The sequence below is a fragment of the Nycticebus coucang genome, chromosome 8 (genome assembly GCF_027406575.1).
Source record: "Nycticebus coucang isolate mNycCou1 chromosome 8, mNycCou1.pri, whole genome shotgun sequence".
In the NCBI taxonomy this organism is placed as follows: Eukaryota; Metazoa; Chordata; class Mammalia; order Primates; family Lorisidae; genus Nycticebus; species Nycticebus coucang.
The window spans coordinates 136,287,725-136,315,575 of record NC_069787.1 but is presented as its reverse complement, the minus strand read 5'-3'; the positions used below and the strand labels follow the sequence as shown (position 1 = coordinate 136,315,575).

The 27,851-nt window shown below is 42.9% G+C and overlaps 1 protein-coding gene and 1 non-coding gene across 9 annotated transcripts in view; one reads left to right on the top strand and one right to left on the bottom strand.

Annotated features, from left to right (window-relative positions):
• The window catches only part of TNIK (TRAF2 and NCK interacting kinase), a 395,211-nt gene that overhangs the window by 133,405 nt on the left and 233,955 nt on the right, over positions 1–27,851 (top strand). The window lies entirely within an intron of this gene.
• On the bottom strand, positions 12,385–12,491 carry LOC128592810 (U6 spliceosomal RNA). Its single transcript, XR_008382023.1, has one exon. It is a non-coding gene; the product is annotated as a U6 spliceosomal RNA (small nuclear RNA).

Below are 27,851 nucleotides of genomic sequence, written 5' to 3'. Positions count from 1 at the left end.
AAATAAGGAAAAAAAATACCAAAAAAAAAAATTCTCCAGCATCAAAATGTTCCCTTCCCCTTCCAGCTGATAAGGCGGAATTCCCTTGATATACAAAACAAAATAAAAACAAACCAACACACTCTTTGGTTACAAGTATACTGCTGCTTGCTGAGTTAATATTCTTAAGTAAGGAAAAATCTATACACACTGTCTCTAGGAAGACAGCCAGAGAGGGAGAAGAAAAGAAAATTAAGAGACTATTTGGTTGGCGGTCATTAACCCTTGTCCAGCCCTGTGAGCAAGTGAGCCTTCCTTCTGCTGCCCTTGTTAGCAGGAGGATTAAGTTGGCTTAAAGAATTCTGTGGACCACAGAAGAGAAGACACTGGCCTTTAAAAAGATTCTCCAAGCAGCTGCAAATATTTTTTCCTTCAGCTACTTTGCTGTCTAAAATTCAATAACACTTAATTGATTCAGGGTCAGTATCAAATAAGCACATTTATGTCTCAAATGGAACGTCAGCTCAGCGAAACTTTCTCCACAGAGCCTGTACCTAGGTCTGTCTTCTGAGAGAAGATTATTAAAAACTATTTTCTGTGAACTTTCAAATGCTAAGATCTGAATTACTTATTTAGGGCAGTCAGAACTGCCTAATGGAAGCTGCATGATTGAGTTGAATAAAAAACTGCTTTCCTTCAGGTCCTCCTCCACTCCCCCCTTTTCGACAGCCTTTAACATTGCACAGACTGAAAGTCAGTCTGTGAGATTAGTGCCAGGAGTCCTTCAGGGATGACTTGGAGCTGAAGAATCTGTTTTCTTATCCCTCAAAGCTGAAAGCCACAAAGAATAGAAAAAAGAAAATGCTTTTAATGAACGGTCTTTGTAAAATCAGCTCCTTGCAACTTTATTTGTTCATGTGAATCAAAAATAGCAGAACGTAGGTCATTTTGTAAAAACAAGTTCAGCTCTACTTCACATTTTATTGAGTTTACTAGGCTTTTCCCATTCACTGTGACTGATCATTAGATAATGACTGACGTAGATAGCAAGACTTCAGTTCTCTAGTTTTATTTTGTCATCTATTCTTCTAGAGTATCATCAGCGGGGCCCACTAGGTGCCTGGGTTTTAACATCTCCATTTCTCATCCTCACGACAACCCTGAAAGCTGGGATCTTTATGCTTATTTTATATATAAGGGAGCCAGAGCACAGAGATCTCACATGCGAGGTAGCTGAGCACATAGATTTTAAGGTAAATGGCCCAAGGACATGCAGTTCATTAGTAAGCAGTGTGAGACTTAGACATGTTTCTCTGTCTGGAAGGCCTGCTTTTCTGACTGCATTTTCTTGATTTATAAAAAAATTCATTTTGAAATAAGAGGAAATATTAAACTGAAGTAATATTGCCAAATCTTAATGCCTCATGAGGCAATGAAAATACCATAATATAAGATGATTTTTCAAAATGACAGTATTAGCATTTATCAAAATTGAACACTTAGTACTGGCCAGGCAATTTGAATGAGTGAGGGAAACAGAAAATATATAAACACTCAGATGGTGCCATATAGAAAAATAGTATGTAAGGAGTGTGTGTGTGTAGCAAGGGGTTCTCACTTCAGAGAAGTCCTCAAGAATAGAGTGAAATTTGAGCAGAAACCTAAGTCCAGGCCAAGTCTCCCAGACATCTGGATGAGGACTACAGAAATAGCATGTGCAAAGGCCCCAAGGTGCTGCTGTGCCAGAGAAGCAGGAGTGGTGATTTCTATAGGGCCCTTGGTGGCCCCCTGCCCAGGCCTGTAACGGGCATGTGGAAAGGTAGGCACCTGCACCAACCTGAAGTGGGTGAGGAGCTAGTCCTATTGCATATTAGAATGCCTCCCTCACAAGCAATAAAACTCAAATCATTTAAATTGAGCATTTAAATCACTCTCACTGGTAGGTATTTCAGGCATTCAGCTTCATGCCAATTATTACCTCATCTTAAAAGAGAAGCTTTTAAATTAATTAAACCCATTACACTTGAATGTTTGATTCCTGCCAAAACATAACCTAAGATCCTCACTTGGAATAGTCCGAAAGGATTAGGAAGCTTGCCAAGGCCTGACCATGTACCCAGGGTCTGAATAGGGGCACACTGGCCCTTTGGGAGGGACTTTCCATATCTGTTTGCCCTGCTGTAACAAAAGCCACCTTGGGTAGCTTAAATGATGAACACTTCTCTCATAGCTCTACAGGCTTGGGATCCCAAGGGCAAGGTGCCAGCAAGTCCCCTCTCTGGGGGCTGCTGTCTGCTTCCTGCTTCTTACTTCCCAGGCAGTCTTTTTTGCTGTGTCCTCATAAGGGTGAGCGTTGTGCTAGGACCAGTTTAATAAGTGCATGGTCACACCCATGAGGCTTTGCCTGTGAGACTGGATGGTCCCCACAGGCCCCATCTTTTACTGTCATCACACTGAGGATTAAGGTCCACTGCATGAGTTTCAAGGGGACGCAAACATTCAATCCATACCCTCAGGAGGTTGTGATTCAGCAGGTCTGGAATGGGGCTCAGGACTCTTTTTCTGAACAAGTGATTTTCTTCATGAGCTAGGTTTGGGAGCTACAAATCTGGGATAAAGATAATGTTCTGGGTTCTGGGTCACAAAGAAGAATGTTGGGACATCAGTGTGGGCTGGCCGTGATGACTCAGGGCACACATCACCCGTGGCCATGCTGCAGTGACACTGCATCCCACCCCAGACCGCTGGCCTACTCCTCTCCTGCATGGTGAGCTACTGGATGGGCAGCTCCTACAGACAGCCACAGACTTTGGGTAACTTTTATCTGGTCACATGTATCACTGGGGTCCCCGTGGAGACTGGGCAGAGGCAGGTGACGAGGCAGAGCACCCCCCTTCCTGGGCTGTTTAGGGCTGGGTATGGCAGTGTCCAGCTCTCCTGTCCATATACTGTTGAGCAGAACTAGTTCCTTAGTGCCCCCAGGATGCAGGAAGACCAGGGGAGGTAGGTCCCTGTGTGCTTAGGGGGCGAGAGAAACAGTGGGTGAAATGACAGGGATGCCAGGACGCTGGCTCTGCCACCGAAGTCATAGAGCTCCCCAAGGCCATGTCCTACAGGTCTCCCTTGTTTTCCCATTCAGGTCTGCCAGCCACCTTGGTTCTCCACACATAGATGACCCTGTTGCCTTAGGGAGAAGCTGGTCTGGTTGAACTACAGTGCTGGAGTTGTAATTGTGATTGACCCTTGATCATCCTGGAAATCACATTAGGAGTCTCATCCCAGAGACAGTACAGCTTTTTCATTTTTATGATGCTTCTTATGTTACTGGCAGCTGGGGTATTTAGGAGCATAATAGGAGTGGATATATCTAAGTGGGGGCTGTTTGGTCCTCAACATAGAGGCAGGGCAGGTGCAGACCGAAGAAGAGCAGCCCTAGGCCAGGGACAGTTTGCCTGTCAGGTAGGACAAGCCCTGAGCATTCAGTGTGAATGTGAATTAAATGGCATCATTACCTACAAACATACAGGCCAATTTCTCAGAGGATAGTCCCCAGCCTCATCTGGGAACTTTCAATGAAACTGATCTCCTAGGCCAGGCATCTTCAAACTTTTTAAACAGGGGGCCAATTCACTGTCCCTCAGACCATTGGAGGGCCAGACTATAGTTAAAAAAAAAAAAAAAAAAAGAAGAACAGGGCGGCGCCTGTGGCTCAGTCGGTAAGGCGCCGGCCCCATATACCGAGGGTGGCAGGTTCAGGCCCGGCCCCGGCCAAACTGCAACCAAAAAAAAAAAAAAAAAAAAAATAGCCGGGCATTGTGGCGAGCGCCTGTGGTCCCAGCTACTCGGGAGGCTGAGGTGGGAGAATTGCTTAAGCCCAGGAGTTGGAGGTTGCTGTGAGCTGTGTGAGGCCACGGCACTCTACCGAGGGCCGTAAAGTGAGACTCTGTCTCTAAAAAAAAAAAAAAAACAAACTATGAACAAATTCCTATGCACACTGCACATATCTTATTTTGAAGTAAAGAACAAAGCGGGAACAAAGACTATTCACACCACTTCTTGTGGCCCGATGGCCGCAGTTTGAGGACACCTGTCCTAGGCCCTCTTCCAGGCCCACAGAGTTAGAAGTTCAGCTGTGGTGTGCTGTCTGCGCCTTGACAGTCCACAGGTGACTGATGCGTACTGAGAATTACTGAACAAATTTTATCTACTAATTATAATTTTTTCTAAATCTAAGTAACTAGGGAGCCTCAGTGGGAATTGTTTTTTTCTAGTGGGAGAAAGATGGACATAAGCCTTTGAGGACACTTGTTAGGGAAGCCACTACTCTTTTAAATCACATGCCTGCTGCCTTTGTGTCTGCTTACTGTGCTCCGTGGTGAGGGTCAGGACCCAGAAAGATAACCCAGCATCCTCCTCTGCCCAAGGTCACCAGTCATTTTTCACACACACTACATGATAAAGCTGAAGAAATGGCTAACAAATTTGAAGAGCATTTTAAAGCAACACTTGGTTCACAGGCCTCTATGATTTCCCCCTTGGTTCCCTGATTACCTTTGGTCATTCTCCTCCTTGTCTATTAAGGTTCAGGCAGGATGGATTTTAGGGCCCCAAGCATTTTGAAAGCTTAGCTAATGATAATTCTCTTCTATGGTTTTTAAATCTTTGGCGAATTACAAAACCTCTCTAATTTTCAAACCAAGTTCTTCACGTAGTTGAGGGCTGCCCAGCTAAGTCCCAGCACTCAGATAAGCAAGACCCCTGACCACACGGCCTCGGGTGCTGAGGCAGAGGTGCTGCTGTTCCACCTAGAGGGCCTCAGCCTCTGTAGAGGACATGGAGCCTCACTGCAAACCATTGTGCTCTCTCTGTCCCAGATTCCAGCTGCTGCTTCTCTCCCTGGTGACCTTTTATGCCTGTTTAGTTCTCTATGAAATCAACAGGAGCAGAGGACACAGAGGTAGCCTGTAAGAAGGAGAGACTGACCCAATTTAAATCTCATACTTCAGTTACTCAGAAGAATTTAAGCCTTAAAGCCACAGAGCCTCCCAGTTGCTGGGGGATGAAATCCTTTCCCTTCCTTTTCTCCTCCCCTTTGGATTTCATGTCTATAGGGATTCTAGGTTAAAAAAAAAAAAAATGTTGATTTTCTTTGGGTAGAGTTCTGCTTGGGAATGACCAGCTGTCACTGCCGATGGCTACTGGGATTACATTATGGAATGGGTGTGTGTGTGTGTGTGTGTGTTTGTGTGTGTGTGTTTAATGCCGATGATGGTTACTAGATGTGCTGTGGAGACTGGTTCTGTGCTTTCTGTTTTCTGAAGAGGGATCTTGAGTGTACTGGTTGTATTAGAAGAAAATGAAATTTGAACTTTTAGTCTGTTGACTGCAAGGCAGGGACAGTTTGATGTTAGTCACAGACAGGATTACTATCGTCTCAATAATAGACTAAAGTGTTCCTGTTGTCCCAAGTCATGGCTGATAAAGAGTAGAATATGAGGACACAGAGACGGCTAGCTGGTGGCAGTTTCTCTCACTGCCACTTGGTTTCTTGTGTAGAACCCATATAATTTTTTGATAAGTTTTGATCTGATGATACTGGAATTATTTCAGATCTTTTACAATCCCCTCCATCCCCCTCATTGCATATGCTTTCATGGTTCTCACAGTTGTAATGCCCAGTGTCTACCTTCCTGACCTGGGATGGGTGGTGCCCAGCGCTGGCCTGGAGCCTGGGAGGTGCTGGCTAGGTAGACAAGTGAATCAGACTCTGGAGCAATGTGGTCCAGGAAGGTCAACCCCATGTCAGCAGTTTCTGTGTGAGTTTTCAGGACTCACAGAGCCTTCTGGACATCTGTATTCCCATTTATTAAGGGACCATTTTCTATTCTTTCCCCCAGCACACTTCTGGTCATCCTCACCACCCAGAGTGTCTGCTGGAATATGAACGAACATTTCACAAGTAAGATGTTAGGGAAGCAAATCTCACAGACCAAAAGGGACTCGAAGGGTCTTTTGCTAAAGGCCCAGATAGTAATTATTCATTTATGAGAATGTGTTCTGGTTGCCACTGCTCAGCCCCCGCCCTTGAGTGGTGGGAGCAGAGACAGCAGGTGGGGGTCCGTCACGGCTATATCCTAATCAAGCTCCACCCATGGACTCTGTGACATGAATTTCCATGTCATGAAATGATACTGTTTTAAGATTTTTCTCTCCAAGTATTTATCAGGTTACAAACATTCTTACCTCACTGGCTGAAGGTGGTGCCTGTGTCTGGGCCACTGGCTGGTTTGTCAGCCCTGCAAAGTCAGAGCTTTGCTGGCACAGGAGGCATTTCCCTGCCTGCCTATAGCTTCCCTGAGTACTGAAATGAGTGCTATAGAAAAGGGGATGTGTTGTTAGCATTTTGTGTTTATGTGCAAGTTTGCCTGTGTGCACATGTATGTGCGTGTGACAGAAGCAGGATCAAGCTCTCAGGTAACATGTGATATATTTTCTTAGCAATTTGGAATGATGAGAGGAAATTGTAGAAATACTACAAGATCCTAGGTTTTTAAAAAATCTTATTATACAAAAAAATGTTGTTTATACATGTTAGTAAAACATTCTGAAAGGTATTTACTAGATGATAGCAGTGGTTCTCCATGAGAATTGGCAGTAGGGTTCAAGGGAGCATAGTGACCTTTTATGAATTATTTGGTGATTTAAAGGAAAATGATTTTTGTATTACTTGTGGAATTAAAATTAGTTAAGTATTTAATTTTAAAAAAGATTTATGAGAAGGAAAACACTGAGTCTGTTTCTGTGAATTTGTGAACACAGCTCACTTTAGTGACATTGTGATGTGTTCATACTGACCTTACTGAACTTCAGCTTGGGAAATCCCCGCCCTGTGAGAGCACTGGTAAGTGGGAAGTGTTTAGATTTTATAGGTGGAAGAATGTCTTCTGTAGATATTTGATACACCACACACACACACACTAAAATCTCACCTCCTATGCTGTGGATTCAAACCACATGGCCAGAACTTTTGGTTCATTTCTTCATAAAATACAGAGACCTTGAAAGCAGGTGGTGCCTTTGTGCCCTGATGCACAATGTGTGTTTTTTTTTTGCAGATTTTGGCCGGGGCTGGGTTTGAACCCACCACCTCTGGCATATGGGGCTGGCACCTTACTCCTTTGAGCGACAGGGCTGCCCGATGCCAATGTCACAAAGCATTCTTACCTTATAATATTATTATAATTAATAATATTCACTAGGTTTTCAAAGTCTTTGGTTAAATTGGAACTGACATTTATGCTAATTAGCAGGGTTCTGGAGTGAAACTGAATCACAGTGGACTCCGAATTATGTTTGTTTTTTAATAGTGGCTCTGAAGAATATTTGGTTCTATCTGTCAGTTATCTCATATGTTACTATGTCTGTCATTCCCTCCCACCTGCTTTGTGAACTGACCCGAGATCCTTTTGTCGGGCTGTGACAAGACGGGCTGCTTTGCTGAAGTCCGTCTGTGTCCTACAGGAGGCATAGCACTTCTCAGAAATGACATCAGTTGATTTTACTAATATTTAAAAGCAAAGAAATTTCTTGAATAATTTAATAGCCAAATGGCATGAGGGGGACTTGGTATAAAAATGACTTTTCCTGTCAGCTTTAAAAATCACAGGAGAGCCTGCCTTTTATCCTGCAACTGAGATAGATATCAAACCCTGGGTATTGATGCTCTTTCATGGACCACTCTGCTGGCACCACCTAAAATTATGAGGAAGGATCCAGCAGAAAATTTTTGTTTACTTTTTTTCTGCAGAAAGAAAACACGATAAACTAGTAAGAAGAAAGTCCTTCTTGTTCTCTGAAACAACAGATGCTGCTTTTGACCTTGGGATCTGAGGGTGTCTACTCTTATTTATGAGTCTTGAAAATTTCTTGGATTTGCCAGTATGAGGGTAGCAGTTGGGTTTGAGTTCTTTTAAAAGTACATGAATGACTTTAAAAAAAAAAAAAAATCAGCCCACACAGCTGTTACTAAAGAAATTGTTCTTTTCCCTCGTTCTAGTTTACTAACATGTAGGTTTCAAAAAAAAAAAATTATTATTTGAGTTTTTTCTACTTTTCATTGGGATTAGTTTAGTTACAGATGTCACAGCCCTGGGTGTTTGGTCTTCCATCTGACGCCCTGCCTCCTGTGATAGTCTAGAGGACGCATTTGTTTCTCAGGGTCCTGCTGTTCCTCTGTTAGGGTTAGGCCAGCCAGCTGGAGTGGGAACATTAATAACCACATGTGTGTTTCTCTGTGGTTCAGCCTCTTTACAGAGCTTTTTTCTTGGAAACAGCTTTCCTACCTTTTGGAAGGTCAGGCAAAGGCAGCAGCAGTTTTTCTGAGAAATTTGAGGGCCAAGTGGAATTGCTTGCTCTGCAGAAATATGCTATGGGGTTGTTAGGGTTTACATCAATAGCAAGTTTGTTTCTGAATGAAAACCAATAGATATGCCTTGAAAATTATTTCTTTTTTCATAAATCTTGTATTTGAGAGTGAAATCTTGATGGTGAGGAATTCCAGCCTTTGAGCAATGAAGAATCAAGTGCTAATACCTTTTAAGTAGTGCTGAGATCTGAAATAGTTTCCCCCTTCGGGTGTGGTAAAATACAGTTTCATTTCTTTCCTCATAACTTCTTCAACCTGAGCAAAATGACAGTGAGATTGCCAAATCAGTTTTTCTTCCCTTCTTAGGTAGTTTTATTGTATGTTTTCTTTCTATCTGGACATAATCTTTCACTTGTGGACCATTATAGCAAAGCCTTCCTAGTATCAATTTATACAGTTTTCTTTTCTTTTCTTTCTTTCTTTCTTTCTTATTTATTAAATCACAGCTGTGTACATTGATATGATCCTGGGGCATCATTCACTAGCTTCACAGACCGTTTGACACACTTTCATCACACTGGTTAACATAGCCTTCCTGGCATTCTCTCAGTTACTGTGCCAAGACACTTACATTCCACATTTACCAAGTTTCACATATACCCTTGTGAGATGCACTGCTGGTGTAATCCCACCAATCCTCTTCCCTCTACCCATCTCCCCCCTCCCTCCGCTCCCTTTCCCCCTATTCTTAGGTTATAACTGGGTTATAGCTTTCATGTGAAAACCCTAAATTAGTTTCATAGTAGGGCTGAGTACATTGGGTACTTTTTCTTCCATCTTGAGATACTTTACTAAGAAGAATATGTTCCAGCTCCATCCATGTAAACATGAAAGAGGTAAAGTCTCCATCTTTCTTTAAGGCTGCATAATATTCCATGGTGTACATATACCACAATTTATTAATCCATTCGTGGATCGATGGGCACTTGGGCTTTTTCCATGACTTAGCAATTATGAATAGGGCTGCAATAAACATTCTGGTACAAATATCTTTGTTATGATGTGATTTTTGGTCTTCTGGGTATATGCCCAGTAGAGGGATTACAGGATTGAATGGCAGATCTATTTTTAGATCTCTAAGTGTTCTCTATATATCTTTCCAAAAGGAATGTATTAATTTGCATTCCCACCAGCAGTGCAAAAGTGTTCCCTTTTCTCCACATCCGCGCCAACATCTCTGGTCTTGGGATTTTGTGATATAGGCTAGTCTCACTGGAATTAGATGATATCTCAAAGTAGTTTTGATTTGCCTTTCTCTGATGATTAAAGATGATGAGCATTTTTTCATATGTCTGAAGGCTGCACGCCTGTCTTCTTCAGAGAAGTTTCTCTTCAAATCCCTTGCCCAGCCTGTGATGGGATCCCTTGTTCTTTTCTTGCTAGTGCGTTTGAGTTCTCTGTGGATTCTGGTTATTAGACCTTTGTCGGAGACATAACCTGCAAGTATCTTCTCCCATTCTGAGGGCTGTTTGCTTGCTTTACTTACTGTGTTCTTGGCTGTGCAGAAGATTTTTAGTTTGATCAAGTCCCAGTAGTGTATTTTTGAAGCTGCTTCAATTGCCTGGGGGGTCCTCCTCATAAAATACTCGCCCAGACTGATTTCTTCAAGGGTTTTCCCTGCACTCTCCTCTAGTATTTTTATAGTTTCATGTCTAAAGTTTAAATCTTTAATCTAGTGAGAGTCTATCTTAGTTAATGGTGAAAGGTGTGGGTTCAGTTTCAGTTTTCTACAGGTTGCCATCCAGTTCACCCAGCACCATTTATTAAATAGGGAATCTTTTCCCCACTGAATGTTTTTAATTGGCTTGTCAAAGATTAAATAATGGTAAGTAGCTGGATTCATCTCTTGGTTCTCTATTCTGTTCCAGACATCTACTTCTCCGTTTTTGTGCCAATACCATGCCGTTTTGATCACTATCGATTTGTAGTAAAGTCTGAGGTCTGGTAGCGTGATTCCTCCTGCTTTGTTTTTATTTCTGAGTAATGTCTTGGCTATTTGAGGTTTTTTTCTGATTCCATATAAAACAAAGTATTGTTTTTTCAAGATCTTTAAAGTATGACAGTGGAGCTTTAATAGGGATTGCGTTGAAATTATATATTGCTTTGGGTAGTATGGACATTTTAACAATGTTGATTCTTCCCAGCCATGAGCATGGTATGTTTTTTCCATTTGTTAACATTTTCAGCTATTTCTTTTCTTAGAGTTTCATAGTTCTCTTTATAGAGATCCTTCACATCCTTTGTTAGATAAATTCCCAAATATTTCATCTTCTTTGGCACTACTGTGAATGGGATAGAGTCCTTAACTGTTTTTTCAACTTGACTGTTGTTGGTATATATAAAGGCTACCGATTTATGAATGTTGATTTTGTAACCTGAGACATTGCTGTATTCCTTAATCACTTCTAAGAGTTTTGTAGTAGAGTCCCTAGTGTTTTCCAGATATACAATCATATCATCTGCGAAGAGCAAAAGTTTGATCTCTTCTGACCCTATATGGATACCCTTGATCGCCTTTTCTTCCCTAATTGCGGTGGCAAAAAATTCCATTACAATGTTAAAAAGCAATGGAGATAATGGACAGCCTTGTCTGGTTCCTGATCTGAGTGGAAATGATTCCAATTTAACTCCATTCAGTATGATATTGGCTGCGGGTTTGCTGTAGATGGTCTCTATCAGTTTAAGAAATGTCTCTTCTATACTGATTTTCTTACATGTTGTGATCATGAAGGGATATTATCAAAAGATTTTTCTGCATCGATTGAGAGAATCATATGGTCTTTGTTTTTTAATTTGTTTATGTGCTGAATTACATTTATAGATTTACGTATATTGAACCAGCCTTGAGACCCTGGGATAAAACTGACTTGGTCATGATGTATACTTTGTTTGATGTGTTGCTGGATTCTGTTTGTTAGGATCTTGTTGAATATTTTTGCATCTATATTCATTAGTGATATTGGTCTATAATTTTCTTTTCTTGTTGGGTCTTTACCTGGTTTGGAGATCAGGGTGATGTTTGCTTCATAGAACGTATTGGGTAGTCTTCCTTCTTTTTCTACCTTTTGGAACAGGTTGAGTAATATAGGTACTAATTCCTCTCTAAAGGTTTGGTAGAATTCTGACGTGAAACCATCTGGTCCTGGGCTTTTCTTTTTAGGGAGGTTTTGTATGGTTGATGGTATTTCCGAACTTGATATGGGCCTGTTCAACATTTCCACTTGATTCTGGCTAAGGCTTGGAAGGTGACATGCTTCCAAGTATTGGTCAATTTCCTTCAGATTTTCATATTTCTGAGAATAAAGTTTCTTGTAATATTCATTAAGGATTTTTTGTATTTCTGAGGAGTCTGTTGTTATTTCGTCTTTGTTGTTTCTGATTGATGAGATTAGAGATTTTAGTCTTTTTTTTTTCCTGATTAGTTTGGCCAAAGGTTTATCTATTTTATTGACCTTTTCGAAAAACCAGCCTTTTAATTTATTGATCTGTTGTATTATTCTTTTGTTTTCGATTTCATTTAATTCTGCTCTAATTTTGGTTATTTCTTTTCTTCTACTGGGTTTGGGGTTGGAATGTTCTTCCTTTTCCAGTTGCTTGAGATGTCCCATTAAGTTGGTAACTTTCTCTCTTTCCATTCTCTTGAGGAAGGCTTGCAGTGCTATAAATTTCCCTCTTAGAACTGCCTTTGCGGTGTCCCAGAGGTTCTGATAGTTCATGTCTTCATTGTCATTTTGTTCCAAAAAATTGGCGATTTCTTTCTTAATCTCATCTCTGACCCAGCTATCATTCAGCATAAGGTTATTTAACTTCCATGTTTTTGTATGAGTATGCAGATTCCTGTTGTTACTCAGCTCAAGTTTTATTCCATGGTGGTCCGAGAAGATGCATGGAATAATTTCTATTCCTTTAAATTTACTGAGGTTAGACTTGTGACCTAAGATGTGATCGATTTTGGAGTAAGTTCCGTGGGCTGATGAGAAAAAAATATGGAACGCTTCACGAATTTGCGTGTCATCCTTGCGCAGGGGCCATGCTAATCTTCTCTGTATCGTTCCAATTTTAGTATATGTGCTGCCAAAGCGAGCACTTTTTTTTTTTTTTTTTTTTTTGAGACAGAGTCTCAAGCTGGCACCCTGGGTAGAGTGCTATGGTGTCACAGCTCACAGCAACCTCAAACTTCTGGGCTAAAGCGATTCTCTTGCCTCAGCCTCCCAAGTAGCTGGGACTACAGGTGCCCACCACAATGCCCAACTATTTTTTGTTGTTGTTGTTGTTGCAATTGTCATTGTTGCTTTAGCTGGCCCCGGGCCGGGTTCTAACCCGCTAGCCTCGGTGTGTGTGGTCAGCACCCTACCCATTGAGCCACGGGCGCCACCTATACTCTATACAGTTTTCTTAGTCAACATATAGACAAAAGACAAGACAAATTAGAATGTCATCGTGGATACTTAATTTAAAAACTTAAGTCAAAACATCTTTGTTCTGTTACCTGCACCTGCCAATTAATTCCTCACTGCTCAGATACAGTGGCCAGTATGGCAGAGTCCAGAGTGCCCATGTAAGCTGCTTCCCTCTGGTTAATGAGGCAGTGAGCAGAGTGGGTATGTAACCCAATAGGCAGGGTAGGCAGTAAAGGGCACATCTGGTGGCCACAGGTGAGCTGTCCACTCCTGACGGTTTTGAGGATGTCCTACAAGCACTTTTGGCTTCTCAGCAAGAAGTAAGGGCTGAGGTTTTGAGTTTCAGTATTTTGAGACTGACCCTACCTGTGGGGAGCATGTGAGATGTCCTATCTCCCAAATAAATGTTTGAAGGCTGCCCTGGATATATAACAAAGTGGTTTTTGGAGTGACCTTTTGGAGAATATCTTAGTGATGATTTTAGGGTATTTTCTTTGTTAATTTCTGGTACTTTAAAAAGGTCTCAGTACTTTTGGTTGAATGCCTTGAGAAACTTAAGGCTATTAAGGAGTTTTAATAAATTATATTCTTTAATCAGCTGCCCAGAAATCCATTTCATTGGTTTAGGAATCCAAGATAGATGTTTAAAATTTGTTGTCCAATCATTAGTTACCTAGTCAACCAACCAACTAGCCCACCAGCCAACCTCACAGAATATTTTCCTCTGGAATTCTTTTAATTAAAACATCCACAAAGCTTTCAGAGAACACAAAGTAAGGTTGGTAAGGTTGTGTTTTTGAAACCATGACAGTTAAACCTGTTAATTTATTAGTAAAGGAAAAATAGCTCTCTTCCTTCCAGACTGTGGTTAAAGCTTAACTGTGCCCTATAGTGAAATCACTTCCTAGAAAATTATGGAAAGTTGCCCATTCTGGAAAACTTTAAATTAAAAAGGATAAACTATTCCTCAAGATATAATTTCATCCAGATTATTGCAAAAGGTATTAATTCATCTTTTTTTTTTTTTAATGTCTAAGTAGTACTCCATGGTATATGTACATATACCACATTTTATTAATCCACTTGTGAATGATGGGTACTTGAGTTGATTCTCTATCTGGGCAGTTGTGAATTGTGCTGCAATGAACAATTGAGTGCAAAAGTAAAACTCAGTGGAAATCAGCTGGGCAGGGGGCTAAGGGGAGGAGCCGAGATGCACCTGGTGGGAGCAGTGACCACTGCCTGCCTGACAGGGCACCTGTAGCTGGGACTCAGGCTTACACAGTGATCCATGTAGCCTAAACTTTAGCTTGTACCCTCGTAACATTTTGAAATGAAAAATATAAAAAATAAAGTAATATAGATTTCATTCTTGGTGGGTTTTGCATGTAATTTTTAGTATTATGAGTCCATGGTAAATGTTTTTTTCCACTCACTGTGGCCCATGTAGTTACATTGTTAATTTTTGGAGTCCACCAAAGTGAAATGTTTTGCATTTATGATTAAAGTGTAATTTGTTAGTTTGAGAGTTTATAAAAACATTTTTAATCCCACTGCATTTTAAAAGTTGCTCCTGGGTGGTGCCTGTGGCTCAAAGGAGTAGGGTGCTGGCTCCATATGCTGGAGGTGGCAGGTTCAAACCTGACCGCAGCCAAAAACTGCAAAAAGAAAAAAAAGAAAAAGTTGCTTCTGTCAATTAAACATTTTGCTCTTTTGGTAAAAGAGCACAGGGACAGGGGAAAAACTGCAGTTTAAAGATAATCACAGTTGGCTCTGAAGATTTTTCTTCACTGCCTTCGTTTGAGTAAGAACATGGCTAGAGGCTGTAGGAAAATAGGTTTGAATGGGAGATTGACAATGTTTCCTTTTGAGATCTAGATTACACATAAAATAGGAATTGACTTTTTAAAAGTTTTACTTTGTTTTTCTCCAAAATCATCTATGTCCATCTAAGCATATCCTCCTTAAACAGAAATTTAGGGCCATTGGTAACTAAAACCCTCTCTATATTTTGGGAAGTGGCTAGTTGGACTCAGTGTTTGGGGGGGTTGTCTTCTGTGTGTCAGCCATGCTGTGCCTGTATGTTGACCAGGCTTGAACACTTGGAACACTTGTGGTGGACACCAAGGCAGACTGTCAGCAGAGACATTTCATCCCTTTGCCAGGTCAAGGTCAGGCCACAGTCAAGCCAGCCCACACAAGAGGATACTCTTCCTTTCTGCGGGGTGTAGGACAAGCATCGATGTGGGGTGCAAGTTTGAGCCTCTTGTTTATTCTCTGTCTGGCGTCACGTGAGGTATTTGTGCCCCCTGACCTGTAAGAACTGGATGCTCCAAATGCCAAGCAGGGTGGAAGGAGTAGGCAGGCACCTACCCCTTCCGTAGGGAAGTCACTGCACACTCTTGGCATAATTTCAGTATATAGTATGGGTTCTCTCAAGTTCTAAGATCTGCGCTCAAAGTGCCATGGCACAGGGATGCTCTGCCCAACAGCTCAGTGCCTGGCAGCTCTGTTTGTCTGACACCCAGCCTTGGGCCGGGAAGAGTTCAGGCCTCGGATCCCAGAGTGGAGGAAATGTGGGCTGACCCTCCGTGATCTCAGCCTGAGCAACATGGAGATGCCTGTGGATCAGGAATCCGGGACCGCCATGTGGCCTATAAGAGGCTGAAAGGGTCTTCCTTTCTCTGCCACAAAGGCTCTGTCCAGGTAGTACCCAGCCCCATCTGCCTCAGAGACACTGAAGTAGCCATTTCTCAGTTAACATGTCCATGTGGTGAGTCCCTTCAGGGCATGGCTGACTACTACTTCCTAAGACTGTTTTGTGTTACTACCAAAGTCTTGTGGGGGCATCAAGACCCTGATGGACTCCTCTGTATTAGGCAGAGTGTCAGCCATCCAGCAGACCCCCACTGTGGCAGGATGTCCCCCATAGACCCCTGTGATGGACCTGGCTCCGACTCAGGTCTCTGCGGAGAGTGGTGAGTCCCAGGTATGTCAGCACCACTCACTATGGGTGTTATTGATCTTTGGACTTGCCCTGCTCAAAACAAAAGCAAAGAGCCTAGCCTGGCCCAGAACTGAGTACTTGGCTGTAGGTGGAAAAGTCCTCCTTGTTCCTTTCCTGGTTAATATGCCCTCCCATGTTCTTTAAACCCCTGGACGTTCTCCTGAAAAGAGATTCAGGACCTAAGGCATTATTCTATTGAAGTACTGCTCAGATATGATCTTTTAGCTACAAAAGTACACAATTAATTGGATTATATATGGATATATGATACATATAAGAAATATATAATTTATTATATAGATTATTATACAATGTCAACCTTTGTAGCTAGTTCTGAGTCCAACTAGCCACTTCCCAAAATACTTCCTTACTAAATAAGTTAATAGATGTACAGGTAAATGGAAAATATTCAGGTCTTGAAATACTCCTTATAGTGATGTAAGAGCTGTCATTCATGGACAGGACAGAAGAGGATCATGACCCAAGCCACTTCTGCACAGTCTCTTTGTGAAGTCCACATAGAAAAGCATCTTTTCCCTTCTCAACAAAGCTCAGCAGCTTCTCACTGTGCCCAGAGCAGCCTGGCTCATAGGCTTCTACATTTCTTCCCCTCTTTCATCCAAAGTGTTTTCAAATCCCCTCAGGTACTCTTTGCTCCAGACTGCCTGGTAACTGACTGTTTTCCCAGAGACCCCCACTTTACATATCTCCAGGCCTTTGCTCGTGCTGTTTGGTCAGCAAGGAATAAGTTTTACTCTTTATTCATTTATAAAACCCTGCTGATTCTCTGAGACTGAGTTTGAACGCCTCCTATTTCCTGAAGCTTCCTGAGTTCCTGCCGATCAGGACCAGCTGTTTGTCCATCCTTGTTCCTTACTGGTGGGCTGAGGTGTACCCCCACAGCTGTGCAGGCCTTTCTCCTCCTGCCTGTAGCTAGTCCATTTGTCCGTCTGTGCATTCCTTCACAGCTGTCTTGAAAGCTCTATCCCTGCACTGTGCAAGAAGACAGGAGTGTGGCAGGGAGAGAAGAGTGGAGCTTCCTGTGGAAACCGTGGGGGGGGGGGGGGCGTAAGGAAGCCACAGAGCTGGTGCGGCTCAGCAAGGGACAGAGGCGTGTGTACCTGCACTGCAGACTCCTTGGTGTCTGGACAGAGAAGGCAGGAGACACGCAGCTGTGACCACAAAGTAGGGTACATGCTCTCTATTGTGGGCTAAGTTGTGTTCCCCCCAAGATAAGGGGAAGTCCTCCTGTGAACACTCCACTTGGAGAGAGGTCTGTGCAGCTGTATGCAGGTGAGATGGGTCATGTGAGCCCGGAACCCCTCACCTTGTGGGACTGGTGTCTGACAAGAAGGGAGCCGATTGGCATGGACACAGAAGATGCCATGTAGAGGTGGGAGCAGAGATGGGAAGGACGAACTCAGTTCTGTTTGTGTGGGTTTCCTGTATAGGTTGCAAGTCCTGGGAGTGTACAGGGCCATCTCTTGAATAAGCGAGGGGGTCAGTGACCAAATGAAGTTCCCAGAGCTGCGTTGGGCCAGGAACTCCTCAGCTTTTAGCACATACTTCTCATTTCATACTCAAGACTGTGTTCCTGAAACTCTGTGGGGAGTTTTTAAGCAGATTGCAGAGAAGGAGCAATGGGATGGCAGCACTAACTTGGAACGCTCCCGGGTGGGCCTTGGGCCCCACGCGGGCCATGGTCTTGCTGTCACTGGGGAGTCAAGTGTTCTCAGGCCTCTCCTCTTGAGACCGTTGCTTGGCAGTGCCAGCGAAATGTCCAAGGTCTTTGCCATGGGAGGCAGGCCATGTTGCCACTGTGACTCTTGAGTGTGGAGGGGCTCAGCACAGGCTGTGCTAACCCAGGCCTCTCCACTGACTCTGGAAGTCTGCAGGCAGCCTAAGAGGGACTGTGTGGTGCCTCCAGCAGGGAGTAGAACAGCCCTCACCTCTGCAGAATGCGCTCAGTCCCCTCAGCTTCTTGACTTTCATCTGCGTATCTGCACATTTATAAATGTGCTGTGACATGGGACCAAGTGCCCAACATTTAGGGCCACCATGTTCAGGATGGAAGGTCTGAATTGGCCTTGGCCTGTGCGTCCCTTCTTACCCGTCTCTCATCTTTGCTCCCGGCAGAGCAGTTCTCAGGACACTTGGAACACAGCCTAAAACAAAGAGGAAGATTGTCTTTGAGTAGCTAATTTAGCACAAGAATTGCTAAATCCCTAATTTCCATAGGGAACCTCTACTGGTGCTTATCTCAAGAATAGGGGAGTGGGTGCATCTCTCAGGATGGCAGAGCTGTTCTTTTTTCTCCTCATCCTTTAGCTATTGGGACCCTTTTTCCCCCACCTCTCACCTAAGCCAGAACCTTGGTTTGAGGACAGATGGCTACGTTTGTTATTTTAAAATACATTAATTTAAAAATTCATAAATGAATTTCTCAGTGTTAGAGTTATTTTTACTTGCAAGAATACTCTTACGGAACATCAGTTGAATAACAAAAGGACTGATTTATAGACACTGCCTCCTAGGACAGCAGGTGAGGGAAACAAGGTGAGCTGTCTGGGACCATCTAGGCGCCCTTCTGTGAGTCTCATCAAGTCTAGGGTGAAGCTGAGGATACCTAAATTCCCTTCAGATCTACTGTTCTGTGATTTTAGCTATGTGTAATTGTCAGTTTTGGTAAAGTTAAAAGTTAAAAGTACACAATACTGTGAATATTGACAAGGATAGTTTTTTTAAAATTGGACACACTGGGATCCTTAGAGGTAACATTTCTGGTTTTAAATTTGTAAACTATCAGCTGGTAAAAATCTCTTGAGTAGTATTTAAACATTTGCACTCTTGTTTCCTTTATTTTCAAAACATCGTGTCTATAATTACAAAGACGTTCCCTGAGACATAACCTCCTACTCAGCACAGCTTGCGGGGAACCCCTGGGTCCCATGGAAAAGTCAGGTACAAAGGTCAGGGCACATAAAACACTCTTTGAGGCATGTCCTTCTCTTTAAAGTTAGTGACTCCTAAGACACTCGAGGAGGGGCCACTATGGGAGCCACTGAATTTGGGCATAAACCCTAACTTGGGAATGTAGGTGTTGCAAAAACCACAGTGTCAGTACCAAGAGCAGAGATGCCCCTGAACCCGCGACCCAGGCATTGTGCCCTCCCACTACCAGAGCAAGGCAGCTTATGGACAGAGGAAACTGGCAAATTTACTGGGTATATTGTAGAAATTTGAAAATCCACAATGAAATAGGAAAGAGACCCCAACTAAAAAATGACTCCTGACATGCAAGGTTGAAAGTGCCCGGTTACCCAGAGCTTCTTAGCACTGTGGCTGCCGGGAGCAGATGGTTTGTGTGGACAGTGGGTGAGACCTCATACTGCCTCCATTATCAGTGCTCACCAGAGAGAAGGAGGTTCTGGGTGGTTAAGCTATCGCCCTCTAGTTCCAGCTTTTTTTTTTTTTTTTAATTTGAAATGATAATTTTAAAAATAACAAATGCATATATACAGTGTCCCAAAGGTCACCATATGTAGGAAAATTAATAAACATGTTATATATTTTTAATATTTTTATATTAATATAGCAACACATACACAATATTTTATAAATATTTTGTAGTGAATTATTTTGTAAATAAAGGTATATTGAACTGCAATTTCCTATTTTTTTCTATGTATGTACCTCTGAGGCACCCTGTATTTCCATAGAAATTTTTTCTTATTGTAAATATACTTTTTGGATAATTTTGGAAGAAGTAGGAAAACACAAAATGAGCTCACAATTGATAATCCTGCTATCTGGGGCCCAGGACTTCCACTGTTGAGGGTTGATCTGCTGGGCAGGCAGCCGTGGGGAAGACACTGCCGAGAGGCCTTGCCTGCACCTTCTGTACGTTTGTTGTGAATAAAAATGAGAAAAGACGAAAAGGGGTGACCATGGAGGAGAAGCTATGAGGATGTGCACTGAGAAGCCTCAGAGAGAAGCTTTTAGGACAGGGCTCAGAGAAAGGGTCTTTGTGCGGAAGCAGAGTAGAGGGGAGGCCTCCCCAGGAGGACACAGCCAGGCTGCTCACAGAGTGCAGGGTGTGGGGGTCTCGCTGATTCAAGAAAATAGTTTACAGCTGTTTAAGTTTTTTGTGTTTTAGATACACAGCTGATTATGTGACATCATGTTACAAAATTACTATTTAGTAAGATTCTGAAGGCAAGTCTCTCTTTATTAGAGTCTTAGGACCCTTTACATTCTTAAAAGTTACTGAGTCCTCCAAAAAGCTTTTGCTTATGTGAGTTATATCTTTCAATGTTTATCATAGTATCAATAAGTGGGAATTTCTTAAATATAATGAAGGTTTTTAAAGTACAAGAATACACAAACACATTCCATGAGCTACACAGTGATAACATCATCTCATGGCCTCCGAAAACTCCCCTGTACAATGGTGAGGATGAGCCTGAACAAGACTCGTGATGTTACGGCATTGTTACAGGGTGGTTTGACTCATGGACCCCTGACAGTGTCCCAGAGACCCTCAGAGGGCTCCAGACCGCTTAGAGAAACATGATTCTCAGTTATTAACATGAGCTGTTTCTACTCAGGATTTGGGGTGTTTGTGCTGACTCTCGCATTTAGTGAACTGGCACCTCTTTCCAGGATAAATAACTTTGTATTGCAGGATTAACAGTAAAGAATACTGAATTCCACAAACAGCTTGTGGTCTGTAGTCCATACTGCTGCTAGTGAAAAAAAAATTCAACAGCAACAATAATAAGAAAAAATTCAATAGTTCTTAATTTTTCTGTAATTATTTCAAAACAACTTAGATTTGTGTGTTCAATGAATGAAAAGAATGCATTTTAATCACGTTTTATAAGTAACTTGTTAATCCCTCAGAGTAATGAACATGGAACACTTGTTCCATGTGTTTGAAGAACATGTGTAGTCTTCACACCTGACAATATTCATGAAGTCTTCTTCCCTTGAAGGCCTGGTTTCCTTGAATGGTATGGCCACAGGGTTGAGTCTGATGGCTGTGGGCCTGGCCTGACCTTCAGCTTTAGAGGTTCTGCTCATGGTGATGGCACAAAGTAGCAACATGGCCACAACCAACCTGCTCTCTCTACCCCTCACTCCCTCCACTTATAACATTTAGTTGAAAGAATTAAATAGAAAACAGAGGTTGAGAGACTGATGTAAAGGACAGTTTGTTGTTAGGGCTGATTGTTTTGATTAGCCACGCTTTTCCTAGTCAGTCTCTGACTATGGTCATGAATCCCTTTGTCTAAATCTTTTTCTGAAGATGAACATTTTACAGGCCTCCCTAAAACATGAGCATGCTGTAGACTCTGCCCCCAGGGCTCGTGTCTGCCAAATCGGACATGTTCTTCCTGTTGCTGGTGGCTGAGATTCTCCTATCACCAGGACCACACAGTGCACTGGCCACCTCTCCAGAACGTTTGTTATTTCTGAGGAAGCCGAGGGTGGACTTGCTGGGAGTCACTGTTGCTTCTGACCACTGAGACACGTTTTCCTTGCTGGTTGTGTTTCTTTCCAGCTTCCTGGGGCTTTAGTGGTATTTTTATTTAGGCCCTGCCACTTCACTTTTTCATGAAAATCCATTTGAATGAGGTGCTTGGCATCCAAATACACTGTTTTGTTGTTATTCGAAATGAATCCCAAACATCTAACAGTTTGGTCACTGAAATTAAAAAATTTAAAAGTGAAGTATTTGCTTAGATTTTCCTGCTTGAAATTGGTAACAAGCTGTTTAGCACACCCTGGGAAGCACAGCTACTGTCTGTGACTTGTCATCTTACTTCATGGCACAGAGTTCTCTGCCCCCCCACCCTCCTTCTGATCTGTGATGTAGAGTTGACTTCCAAATAGATTCCAATAGGCAGTGTTTACTTTAACAGGTAAAGGATGCTTTTGGTCTTCACACGTGTTTGTGCTCACAATGGCCTTTTCCTTAGAGATGTGTTTGAAGAAGAAGAAGGAAAACAGACAAACAAACAATATTGATATGTCCCAGGTAATGGCTATGTTGAAGCCTGTCTACATTTGAGCTAAGTTACTGCTGCTGGTAACCGAGTGGTAACGTCGTTCTCACGTGCTTTTCTGGCTGAAGCCTGGTGTGGCCTCGTCTTTCTGCCCAGTCACCATGGCTCGCCTCCTTCTCCACTGCAGGGCTTCCTGTTACTGTGCTGGACACCACAGCAGTGTTTCCTCAACATGTCCCAGCTGTGCTCTGTCTCATCTCCTTTCACACAGTTCCTCTCAGCTTCATCCCCCCTCTGGGTCCCCTCCCCATGGTCTGGCTCAGGTCTTCCCTCCTTTCCATGCCTCTGGCCCTCTGTGTTGCTGGCATTCTCCCCGGGACTCTGCACGCAGCTGGCTTGATCTCGAGAGCTACCCCATAGGCGACCTCACGGGGCTCGTGGTCCTAAGTTCTCACATTGCCGTCCTCTGAGGGCAAGGTGATGACCTCATATGCCCAGAAGGTGCAGGAAAAACCACGGGCCACACAGATAGTGTTTATTTATTCGTGCTAGTTCTTGAGGAGTTTTGTTTAGAACAGTCAAATGCACATGTTTGACAAATGGAAGGCACAGAGGAAAAGCATGTGAGCTGGATGTCAAGGTGGCTGGTTCTAAGCCTTATATGGGGAGCCCATGCCAAGTAACACAATGAATCCTTGATGGGAATCAGGCATTTTGTCATGTAATCTGAATGTTTTCAAGTGTTACATATTTTGTATTTACACACTTAACATGTATAATAATTTGTGTGTTTAGAGAGACAAGGACGTGTGGTGAACCATCAGAAATATGTTTTACTTACGTTGATCAGTTCCTCACTGACATCTGATGCTTTGACACTTGGACAATGGCAAATAAAATTAAAATGTGAAAACACCACAGATTATTTTAAGTAATACTATGTCATATAGTAGGCCATTTAAAAGTTATTTTTGAGATAGGGTCTCTCACTCTATTGCCTAGGCTGGAGTGACCTGGTGTTATCATAGCTTATAGCAGCCTCCAACTCCTGGGGTCAAGCGATCTTCCTGCCTTACCCTATCAAGTAGCTTGGACTATAGATACCTGCCACAATGTCCTGCTATTGTTTTTTTAGAGAGGAGGTCTCACTTTGGCTCAGGCTGGTCTCGAACTCCTGAGCTCGGGTGATCCACCCACTCCAGCCTCCATAGTACTGGGATTACAGGCTCACTTTACAATTTTTTTAAAATTATTTCAATGATTTATACTTAGAACATTATCAGAATTGCATGGATGTTTGAGGGCTTCCTCAGCATTCATTGTTTGTTAGCAGCACATGGCATTTCTTCCACCACCATCATTTACACTGAAAGCTCGGTTTATTCCAAATCCTCTTCTCAGATTCATCCATAAAATAGCAAATTTCCAAGTCTTATAAGGAAATTATGTTTTCTCTTCCAGAAATAATGTTAGGTGTATATATATATTTTTTTGGGGGGTTGGGGGCTACGGCTGGGTTTGAACCCACCACCTCTGTCATACGGGGCCGGTGCCCTACTCCTTTGAGCCACAGGTGCTGCCCAAGGTGTATATATTTTTTTCCTTTCTCCTTCTGAGAAAATATCCCCTTCCTAACCATCAAAACATGTCATGGTTACTTTCTGTCTCAGGACATTTGTAAACTAGAGAGATGTAAAGCTTTTCGACCACTCTCCATGGTCCCACAGGGCACGCATGCTGTATCATTGCCAGTGGAGAATAGCTTTACCAGTCACAAAACTACCTCACACCCAAACCCTCATGAGCCAGGGCTCATTTCTGAGTTTCGTCTCCATGTCAGAAATGTTGCGGGCTGCGCCTGTGGCTCAGTCGGTAAGGCACCGGCCCTATATACCGAGGGTGGCGGGTTCAAACCTGGCCCCGGCTGAACTGCAACCAAAAAATAGCTGGGCATTGGGGCGGGCGCCTGTAGTCCCAGCTACTTGGGAGTCCTGAGGCAAGAGAATCGCTTAAGCCCAGGAGTTGGAGGTTGCTGTGAGCTGTGTGATGCCATGGCACTCTACCCAAAGGGCATAAAGTGGCACTCTGTCTCTCCAAAAAAAAAAAAAAAAAAAAGAAATGTTGCCCTTCTTGGAGAACTTTTGTTTATGTCTAAAGATAGAACCCTGTTTATCTTTGTAAACTTGCTTCTCACACAGTTCCTGGTATTTAGTGGTTAATAAATGCATTTGTGTACTATTCATGTTTGTTAATATTCAGGACATTTATTGTCAGCATCATATTGATTATTTAATTTGAATGAAATCATCAATTCTTACAATATGCTATATTTCTGGTTCGCTAGAATGGTAAAAATACAAAATGCCACAAACTATCCCCTTGTGTGTGAGGTAGTAATGTGACTGACTTTCTCTGTGGGCGTCACCAGAGTCTGTGGCCACCGTTCTTGACATTGAGCCTCAGTCACTAGGTGGAGCCACCAGACACCTGCAGCGGCCGAGTCTGTGCCTTCTCACACCTGCAGTGACAGCACCAGCTTCATTAAAATGTCCAGGAAGATGAGGTGAACTGAACCCACCTGGCTTGTTTGTTCTCTGACTTCAAATCAGAAAGTTACAGTCCAGTTGGCCCATTTAGTTCCCTCCAGTGAAAGAAAGGTATCCCAGCGGTAGGCGCTCTGAACTGAGATGGGATGGCTATGCCCAGACCTCAGAGACTTCTGGTGGCCACCTGCACTTACTGGGGAGAGAACCAGCACGTGCGTTAGCTTGTACTGATTACGGGGCCACTGGAATGGTCATTTTGGACTTGCTCATATTGAATGGAAATCAAATGGTGGTTAGAACACCACCCTACGTCAGAGACCCAGGCTCTTCTGAAACAGCTTGTGTCTGCTTCGGGCCACATGTAGACGTCCAGATACCCTAGTGTGGACTCTGAGAAAATCTAACTTCACAGAACAAATTCCTTTATTAAAGGGTTCAGGCAAAGGGATCCAGAAGTCTACATGTGGCCCAAGGCTAGAGGTCCCCATCCCCGGAACCCTGCAGTTGAGGGAATATAACGGTGTCAGGATTGCAGGTGCAGGAGATTTCACTCTCCACATAGGTCTGAGCCGAGATTTAATTGCTCACTCTTTAGAAGAGCGAGAGAATGTAGTAATAAGACCCTTCATTATATACTTTCTCTCACACTGATGCTGATATAAACTGGTTTTAAATATATTTCTAACCTTTACTTTGATATAATTATTAAATTTTTAACATGAAATTTAAACTGATTTCATATTTTTACACTTACAATGGTTTAAAATGGCAGAGCTATGTTAGGCTAGCTGATGAAAGCATAAGAAATAAGTAATAAATTATACAGAGTTTAATTTTCTCGAGCGCATATGATTTAGTAATAAAAGACATGTTAGTATTTTGTTGGGATATGATTAAGAATTGATAATTTAAGGGGAAGCTTTTTAAACAGCCTTTCCCCCATCCATACCATTCTTACGCTGTCCCATGCAACACTGAGAGGGAATGCCAGAGAGTTAGTTCAGTATAAACCAGGAGTCCTGGCTCTGTGTGAGCCCCAGCAGGAGCTGTGTCTTCTCAGCCACATGTGAAAGTCAGGCAGGGGAGGGGGGCATAGACACCCCAGCTCTGTCTCATTTTCCCTCTGTGGGCATCTGTGCTGTGAAGAGCCTGTGAATAGCAGAGCACTGGGGCTGGGGGCTGGGGCTGGTGCAGCCTGTTCCCTCTTTGCCCGTTCCCCGCCTTCCCCTGCTGTGGGAGGCACCAAGGGGTAGAGGGCTAGAAGCAGACACCAAGACTGATGCTTAATCTGTGTCCAGCAACCTTGGATCTTGACTGGCCTATAAGTGGCCAGGATTGCAGTAAAACACACATCAAGAAATTTCATTTCTTGCCAGGTTTGAACAGCTAAAGGTAGAAAAACTAGACCTCCCATTTGATCCTACAATCCCATTACTGGGCATCTACCCAGAAGAAAAAAAATCCTTTTACCATAAGGAAACCTGCACTAGACTGTTATCACAGCTCAGTTACAAGTGTCAAAATGTGGAAACAGCCTGAATGCCCACCAACCCAGGAATGGATTAACTGACTGTGGTATATGTATACCATGGAATACTATTCAGCCATTAAAAAGGATGGAGACTTTACATCTTTTGTATTAACCTGGAAGGAAGTGGAACACATTATTCTTAGTAAAGCATCAGAAAAATGGAGAAGCAAGAATCCTATGTACTCAATTCTGATATGAGGACAATTAATGACCTAGTACACAGTGGGGTAAGGGGAGAGCAGAGAGAGGGAAGGCAGGAGGGAGTATGTGGGGGGTCATTGTGTGTGACACACCTTTTAGGTGCAGGATACAATTATAAGAGGCACTTTACCTAACAAATGCAATCAGTGTAACCTGTACCTAACAAATGCAATCAGTGTAACCTGGTTCTTGTAACCTCAAGGAATCCCCAACAATAAAAGAAGAAAAAGAATTAAGTATTCCTTATATCACTAATACATGAGAACAGCAAAACCTAAAGGAAATTGTTCTGCCTAGTGGAAAATAAGGATAGAATTCCCAAAGTATTTTCTGCCATTTATCTCTGGAATGGAGGAGAAAGTTGTTTTGTGAAAGCTGGTCTTGGAATGTTACTTATGTTACAGTTAAAGTAGGAACTTACTATGCAAACTTACAAACATGAGAGCAAATGGGATGAATTAGCTTGTACCTTGCCCATCTTCAGTGACCATCACTATTTTGTCCATCTTGTTTTAGCTGCTGTGTCACCACCCCCTTTTATTTTTTGGCTGTAGAATTTTAAAGCAGGCCTTCAACTCATCCCACATTGCATGACCAGGAAGTGATGAGTATGACTGTAGGACTCAGGCTCTGTGGAAAAGGGACAAAGCAGCTGGAAAGACCCTTAGCTGGAGCCCTTCTTACAAGCAGGGTAACTGACAAGCAGACAGAAACCTTCCCGGGAGCTCTCCTCTAAATTGTCTTTGAATCTAGGCACTCCATGTAGTTTTTGAAAAGGTGTGAGTGTTTGGAGTGAGGGCTCAGGGTGCCTTTTCTGCTGGCATAGCATTTTACTGACATACTCATGAAGTACCAGTTTATCACAGGGGCTGCCTCTCTCCTGAAACATATTTATAGAAGTTGATATCTGCTCATAGCTCTGACAACAATTCAGGAATTTAAAATAGAAGGGATCAGGCACAGGTCACCATGAAGGAAAAGTTCAGTTCACCGATCTCTTCCTTTGTGCTCTGACAAAGTGTGAGAGATTGACTCTTTAATTATAGCATTTTTAGAATAACCAAAGATTTGACACTCACTGTATTTGCTTGCTTAAAAATATACTGCCAGCCAGGGTTCGTGCCTTTAATCCCAGAGCTTTAGGAGGCCAAGGTGGGAGGATCATTTGAGTCCAGGAATCTGAGACTAGCCAGGGCAACATGGAAAAACTCCATCTCTACTAAAAATTTAAAAATTAGCCAGTGTAGTGGGGCACCTGTAATCCCAGCTGCTCAAGAGGCTGAGGCAGGAGGATCACTTGAGTCCAGACAGGAGTGTGCCAGCTTGGGCAACAGAGTGAGACATTATCTCCAGAATGTTAATTATCAATAGTTAAAAATACAGCATTTGTAGAGAATACGTAGAAAACAATGTAAATCTCTGCTAATGTCTCAGTCTCAGTGGTGCTGAATCAGTAATTTGAATTCAACAGAGTCGTATTTGCTGAGCCCAGGCCTGGTCCTCAGACCCTATGGTAGGTCTTCTGATCTGTGGGGTCCCAGGATGGTCCTAGGGAGGAGCATTTTCTGCTTTTAAAGGGCTGGAAGCCGCTCTGAGGAGGAGGGTGACCACATAGGAACAGGCCAGGTATTTAAGAAGTGGGGCTGGTTGAGGCCCCACCATGCCAGGTGGGGAAGGCCCAAGCAGGAGCTGCCATGGCCACAGTTTGCCAGGACAGACTCGAAACAGCAGTGTGGACTCGAGAAGCCACAGCA